Source organism: Otolemur garnettii, unplaced genomic scaffold, assembly GCF_000181295.1.
Source record: "Otolemur garnettii isolate 467f Iridium unplaced genomic scaffold, OtoGar3 scaffold00002, whole genome shotgun sequence".
Lineage (NCBI taxonomy): Eukaryota > Metazoa > Chordata > Mammalia > Primates > Galagidae > Otolemur > Otolemur garnettii.
The window spans coordinates 16,385,727-16,392,492 of NW_003852397.1; the positions used below are offsets into that span (position 1 = coordinate 16,385,727).

The 6,766-nt window shown below is 36.7% G+C and overlaps 1 non-coding gene across 1 annotated transcript; it reads left to right on the top strand.

Moving 5' to 3' along the window:
* Window positions 1-2,063: 2,063 nt before the first annotated feature.
* On the top strand, window positions 2,064-2,167 carry LOC111725860. Its single transcript, XR_002773816.1, has one exon. It is a non-coding gene; the product is annotated as a small nucleolar RNA U13 (small nucleolar RNA).
* Window positions 2,168-6,766: the final 4,599 nt, after the last annotated feature.

A 6,766-nucleotide genomic window follows, 5' to 3' on the forward strand; every position in this document is an offset into this window, starting at 1 on the left:
TTTTTTTTGAGCCAGAGTCTTACTCTGTCACCCTGAGTAGAATGCCATGGCATCATATCTCACAGCAACTTCAAACCCTTGGGCTCAAGCAATCTTCTTGTGTCACCCTCCCTTGTATCCAGGACCACAGGCGCTGGACACAATGCCCCTTTATTTTTTAAGTAGAGGTGTGTTCTCATTCTTGCTCAGGCTGGTCTTGAACTCCTAAGCTCAAGTGATCCATCTGCCTCAGCCTCCCAGAATGCTAGGATTAAAGGAGTGAGCCAGCACACTGGGCTCATTCATATTTATTTCTATGTTGGTCTTTCCCATTCTCCCACCATGTTTTTATTTTCTGGTTTTATAGACTCTATTCCTCTGAAACCTCAAGAACATTTCAGAAATTTCCATCTATCGTTGTAAAATAAGCAATTTTCCTAGTATTCCTGTACTAAATTAATGAGGACCACATCGCTGGGAAGCCAAGTGCTACAGTAGCACTTGTGTGTGTGTGTGTGTGTGTGTGTGTGTGTGTGTGTGTGTTATATTGACCTTCCTGCAGGGACAGAGGTTGCAGATGAGAATCTGGGGAAGTGCAGAGAAGTCCTGAATGACTAGGAAACAACGCTCATCCTGTCTCATTGCGAGGATGTAGATTTAAGGCATTATATTAATTTATATTAATTTTGTTCTGAAATTTCAAAAACTTTGAATGTTGTTGATAAGAGTTGTACATTACCAGTTGATGGAAGTATTTCAGATTGCATGTGAAAACCCCACACTGTACCCCAGAAGTGCATTAATGTACATAGTTACCGTTCAATAAAAAAAAAAAAAAAAAGAGTTGTACATTAAGCAAACAGTGAAATTACCTACAACACTGAGCAATACTGTTGCAGAAAGATCAGCAGACCTGAGTATTGGCAGCAAAAGCAAGATCAATGGGCTTTGGATGTTGCTAGTGCTCTGTCAATAGTCGCTGGATTTATGCATTTTTCTACCATGTCTGAGGCACACTCTGAATTAGTTGAGAGGAAAAAAGTGAACTGTGACTTTCAGCGTTCACTTGCCTTAGCGAGACTTTTAATCCATTAGACCAGGAATTTTCAACAAGTATGCGACAGCACACTGGTGTGCCGTGAGAGGGTCTTAGATGTGCTGCAAAAATTTTTAAAGACCATTATTTAAATTATTTTCAAAAGAAGTTTAAAGCACAGTAAGTATATTCTTTTTTTTACTCTTTTTTTGGAATAGTTTAAGTGTGCCACGGAAGTTTAACTACAGGTTCAAGTGTGCTGTGAGATAAAAAAAGGTTTTAAAAACACACTGAGTTAGAGCCTCATGTTGCCTCCAGTCTTGAATTTACATCCTTTCTAAAGAATCTGTATAGAGCAATGACTCAGTGCATAAATAATTAGACATTGCAAGTCAAGAAGCCTCTCACACTTAAATCCAAGTTCTTCTTTCCCGCTGGGTGATATTCTTTATACGAATATTACCAAACATTCTTAACCTCAGTTTCATTATCTGTGAAGGGAGATAACAATATCTCCTTATAGGGTCTCTCACAGAATTTCACTAAATTAGTCATTTGGGTTCCTTGGCATTGTGTCTGGCATAAAATGCACATGTAATGAATAGATTTATTTACAATATTTCATATATTCTATGTTTAGTTGCCTTGTTTTCTTTCCTTGAAGTGAAATTCCTTACAATTCATTAATATATGCTATTTTTATTAAGACTGTACTGCTTACTGATCCTCTAGAAATGTCATTTATTTAATATAAATACTTTTTTTTTCTCTTAATCATCCTTGAATGCTAGCTTCATTATTCTGTGTAACTGCCTTTTTATTTATCCAGGGGTTTTGCCAGCACAAACCACATCTCCTAAATACAAAGTGCTGATAGCTTTGCTGGAGTATTCATGTATCAACACAGATATCGCTCACTCTTCCCATAGAAAAACCAAGAGAGAAATTACACACGGCAGTGACAAGATGTAATCTTTGAGAAAATGAATAAATTGAAATCAATGACAAAAAAATATGTTCAATGTACATATCAAAAAGAAGTGAGGAGATCCTTTCGTAGTTGCTAAGTGTGATGACTGAGTTTTCCTGCTCAAGTGTGAGATGTGGCCCTCTCCAGCCTCCCATTGCATTACCCACATTCCCTGTCTTACGTGAACTTAGAAAAATGCAAGCAAGGGCAGCTACAGAAGAAACGTAAATGATACTGCAGCGTGAGGAAAGTAGAAGGAAATGTGTGTTCTAACGTTCTTGAGAAATAGACCGCAGCAAGGCAGGCTTACAGGGTGCAAAATTCACGTGATCTCTGATCTTGTGTGGTGTGAGGGCGGGAAGAAGTGCATGGCCACAAGCATTCCCTCGGTAGCCTGTCAGGCTGCCCGACACGGCACCATTAGAATGTCTGAAAATCAGTGTCCAGAGAAAAGAGTCATAAGTTATTAACAGTCTTCATGTAAGAAAAATGATTATAGCTAGTTTAGAGCAAGGCAGTCTGGGTGAGGCCAACAGACAAGGTTTCTAAAAAAGAAAGGTAGAATTTCTGATGTGCTGAGTTATGTGTATGAGAAGTGAAGCCAAAACAAGAGATGAAGGAAATGATGACATCTAAGACTAAAGTGAAAACAGCCTGAACAGGAAGAATTATTTTTGTCTTCACTTAAGAAAATGACCTATGTGCCACTATTATACCTGAGTCTTCCAGAACAGAACTGTAATGGCACCTAGCTTCAGCAATAAAAGAAAATCTCGGAGACTCAGGGTTGGGTAACCTTGCAAGTACTGTCACAGCTATGGGCTCCTTGATTTATGGCAATGTTAGGAATCTGGGTCTTCTCCTTCCTGAAGTACGGCCACATGCTATAAAAGGGCATTCTGAATCACAAGGCATAAAACAGTCCGTTGAGGGAGGGATATTCTGAGTCAGAAATAATGGTGATAAATCAGGAACAGTGAATGTGGCTATATGGTTTTATTTTCTTAAAGTCTTTCCCACACTTTTTCGCATACTCTGTTAGAGACTAAAGCCATGACAATTACATACAACTGGAGAGATGGCCCTTTTTAATGAATATTCTCTCAAAAATGACACGTTATGCTACACCCTAATGCTGCAGCAAAAGTTATACACTGTATGTATAAATATGCACAAATATATATAAATATTTACATTCATAAGACTATACTCATTTCTTCAATAAATTAACTAGCATTCATTCTTATTTTTTAATTAACTACAGCTTACTTATGAATGTATAAAGATGTAAATAAGCCAGATGTTTAGTGGTCCTCTGTGTGTGTATGTGTGTGTTTAATTTTTAAATCGAAAACAAAAACACAAATTTAGTATCGGAAGTTCAGAGTACAGTCATTGAACCGATCAGATATGAATGCCAATACTATCTTCAGAAAACATCCTGTAGTTACCAGAAATGTTATCAGCCTTAAAATTGTATCCTTGTTATTTCTTAGATTCCAGGAGACTTCACCAATTCAGTCACATAAAGAGTTACTTGTAAATATTCGTAAAATGTTTAAGCTCAAAGAAACATGGGGTACATATTGTCTGTGTTGTCATCTTTTTTCAGCCTAGTGTAGACCCTTGAGTGCCAGAGCTTTAAAATTTATTCTTTTGGATATTTGTAAGTGACCCAAAAGTCCGTGATGTAAAATAATTTTCAGTTTGTCTGTTGCACAAGTTGCCATGTCTTAACCTTCTGTGACCTAAGCCAAATGCTACTGTGACTTCATGTGTTCTCCGTTGTAACTCACGTTTGACATCTGTGTGTGAAAAATCACCCCCTTTCACCAAAGAAATCATTCAGTAAGTAATCATTCATACAAGCCAACTGCTGGTATTTGTGAGAGCAAAAAAGAGAATGGAAAGAGGGCTAATTACTTCTTAGTCTTAATATGGAGTTTTGAAATAAATAAAAATTAGAATTTTAGGTGACGTTGTATTTATTTATTTACTACATATTCTGTACAAAAAAAAACCTAGCAAAAAATGATTTGTAAAACTTGTTCATGGTTCCAACTGGTACACGACTATCCATCAATTCAGTTATTCTCAATTCAAAGAGAAAAGTGAAATCAAAATGGAAAAGATGATTACTTGGTGGTGTTACAATGCACAAAGTTATCAGTGATTCTCAGTGAAAAAGTGATTCACATGAAAGCTTTTAAAATATCTTCATACTTGTAATTTTGAGGCATCATGAAGGAATCTAATTGATGTGTCTTTCACAGATTTCAATGTTACCAAAAATTGTGTTGTTGCCCTGCTTTTTTATCAGCCACAATGACAGAACATATAATCAAGAAAGTATTCAGGTTTTTTATTCTTTGGAGAAAGAAGGGAGAAGGGAGAGCTTTTTGGCCAAAGGCCCCCCTCTCTTGAGCAAAGAGAGATCCTGGGCTTTTAGAGTCAGGTATGGGACGCAGGAGGTGTGTAAGCCTGCACAAGAGGAGGTTCAGACACGCAGACACAGTGCAAGATATGCTTTTCCAGACATAATATTGACAAAAAATGGCAGTGATTCTCACTAGGGCCAGTGGTTTGCGTATCACAGTGATATGTTCATGAGTTAAAGGGAACTGAGGTTTGCTTTGTACAGTTCTAGACCTCTGGCATTTAGCAGGGGGTCACATAACTATTTGTAGCATATGGGCCTTCTGTTTCTTGAGAAGTTGTGCCTCTAGACAATCAGTTGTGCTCCTAGACAACTAAAGAAAAATCTTTAAAAGGAAGAAAAAAAAGAGAAGAAAAAATTATTAAAAATTTTCCTTACCCTTTATCAAGGCCATCCTAGTGAGATCAATATGAAAATAGTCTTTTCCTTTAAGTTTGAAGAAAGAGGTGGCATAAGTAAAGAAAAGATTATGCCCTGAAGAATTAGATAAACCTAAATTTCATTGCAAGTATCACTTTCTCTTCATCAGGGGACCTTAAGCACAGCACTTAACCTCTTCAATTCCTAATTTCCCCATCTGCAAACGCAACCTACAGGTGGAATAGCTATTAGAGGAGGTGGTGCAAGCAAAGTATCTGCACAGGGAAGCAAGCATTCAAAGCACACTCTTTACAAAGATGTTTTCTAGTGGAAATACTGATTCTGTGTTATCATCTATCAGTAGATATGTATTTGTGGTACATCCAAAATTGGAGGGACAGTTTAAGGTCATATGATGTATAGAGTCTTATTGTCAAAAGTAACCAATTCATCAACTACTCCTTAATAACACTTTCAAGTAAAAACTTAACTCTCCAGGGAAACCAATGTTTGCATAGTTTTTAAAAAGCATTTAAAGTTAATTCATAATATAAATGTGCATTATAGTTTATTCGCTGAAAAATAGGAACCCACTTAATCTGAATGTTGATCAAAATCCATAAAAATAAACTTTTGTGTTGGTCTTACATATACGTAAAATCAAAACATCATGTATATTCAAATGCACAAGAAATAAAAAATATTATTTTGCCTATGAAAATATTTTATGAGGAAGACACCCCTGCCAATTGCAGCAATACCCAAAATAAATTACTTGGATCTGATCAAGATAAAAAGCTTCTGCACAGCTAAGGGTACTACAGCCAAAGCAAACAGACATGCTTCAGAATGAGAGAAGATTTTTGCATGTTATAAATCTGATAAGGATCTGATAACTAGAATCTACAGAGAACTCAAATTAATCAATAAGAAAAGTGCAAAAAATCCCATTTCTATGTGGGTAAGAGACTTGAACAGAAGCTTCGCTGAAAATGACAGATGAATGGCCAACAAACACATGAAAAAATGCTTATCATCTTTAATCATCAGAGAAATGCAAATCAAAACCACTTTGAGATATCACTTAACTCCAGTAAGATTAGCTTAGCCCACACCACAAATCTGCAGCTGCTGGTGTGAATGTGGAGAGAAGGGAACACTTCTGCACTGCTGGTGGGATTCCAAACTAACACAACCTTTATAGAATGAAGTATGGTGAATTCTCAAATAACTAAAAGTTGACCTTCCATTTGATCCCTCAATCTCATTACTAGGTATCTACCTAGAAGAACAAAAATCATATTACCACAAGGACATTTACACCAGAATGTTTACTGCAGTTCAATTCATAATTTCCAAGTCATGGAAACAACCCAAATGCCCATCAACCCATGAATAGATTAACAAATTGTGGTATACATATACCATGGAGTATTATTCAGCCATAAAAAGGGTGGAGAGTTTACCTCTTTTATGTTTACCTAGATGGAGTTGTGACACATTCATCTTAGTAAGGTATCTCAATAATGGAAAAAAAATATTACTAATATACTCAATACTAATATGAAACCAACATATAGACATTTACATGCTCAGATGAATGATAAAACACAAATAGAGGCTGGCAAGGGGGAGGAGAAGAGGGATTGGCAGGAGGGAAGGCATCTGGTGGGATCCCTCCTAATGTGCATAACACAGGGTTGTTCAGCTCACCCCCTGGGTGAGGTCTCTACCACAACTTGAACTTTACCTCGGGAGTGAGAACAATGTAACTTCAAAATGTGTTCCCTCATATTAATTTGAAATTTTAAAATATTTTTTAAAATATTGTCTGTCAATAAACTTTAAAATAGATTACTGTAATTATTTATCTAGGAACTGAATCTTTCTAAATAGTATCAGAGGATAAGAAATTCAATTCAGGCTCGGCGCCTGTAGCTCAACCGGCTAAGGCGCCAGCCACATACACCTAAGGTGGCGGGTT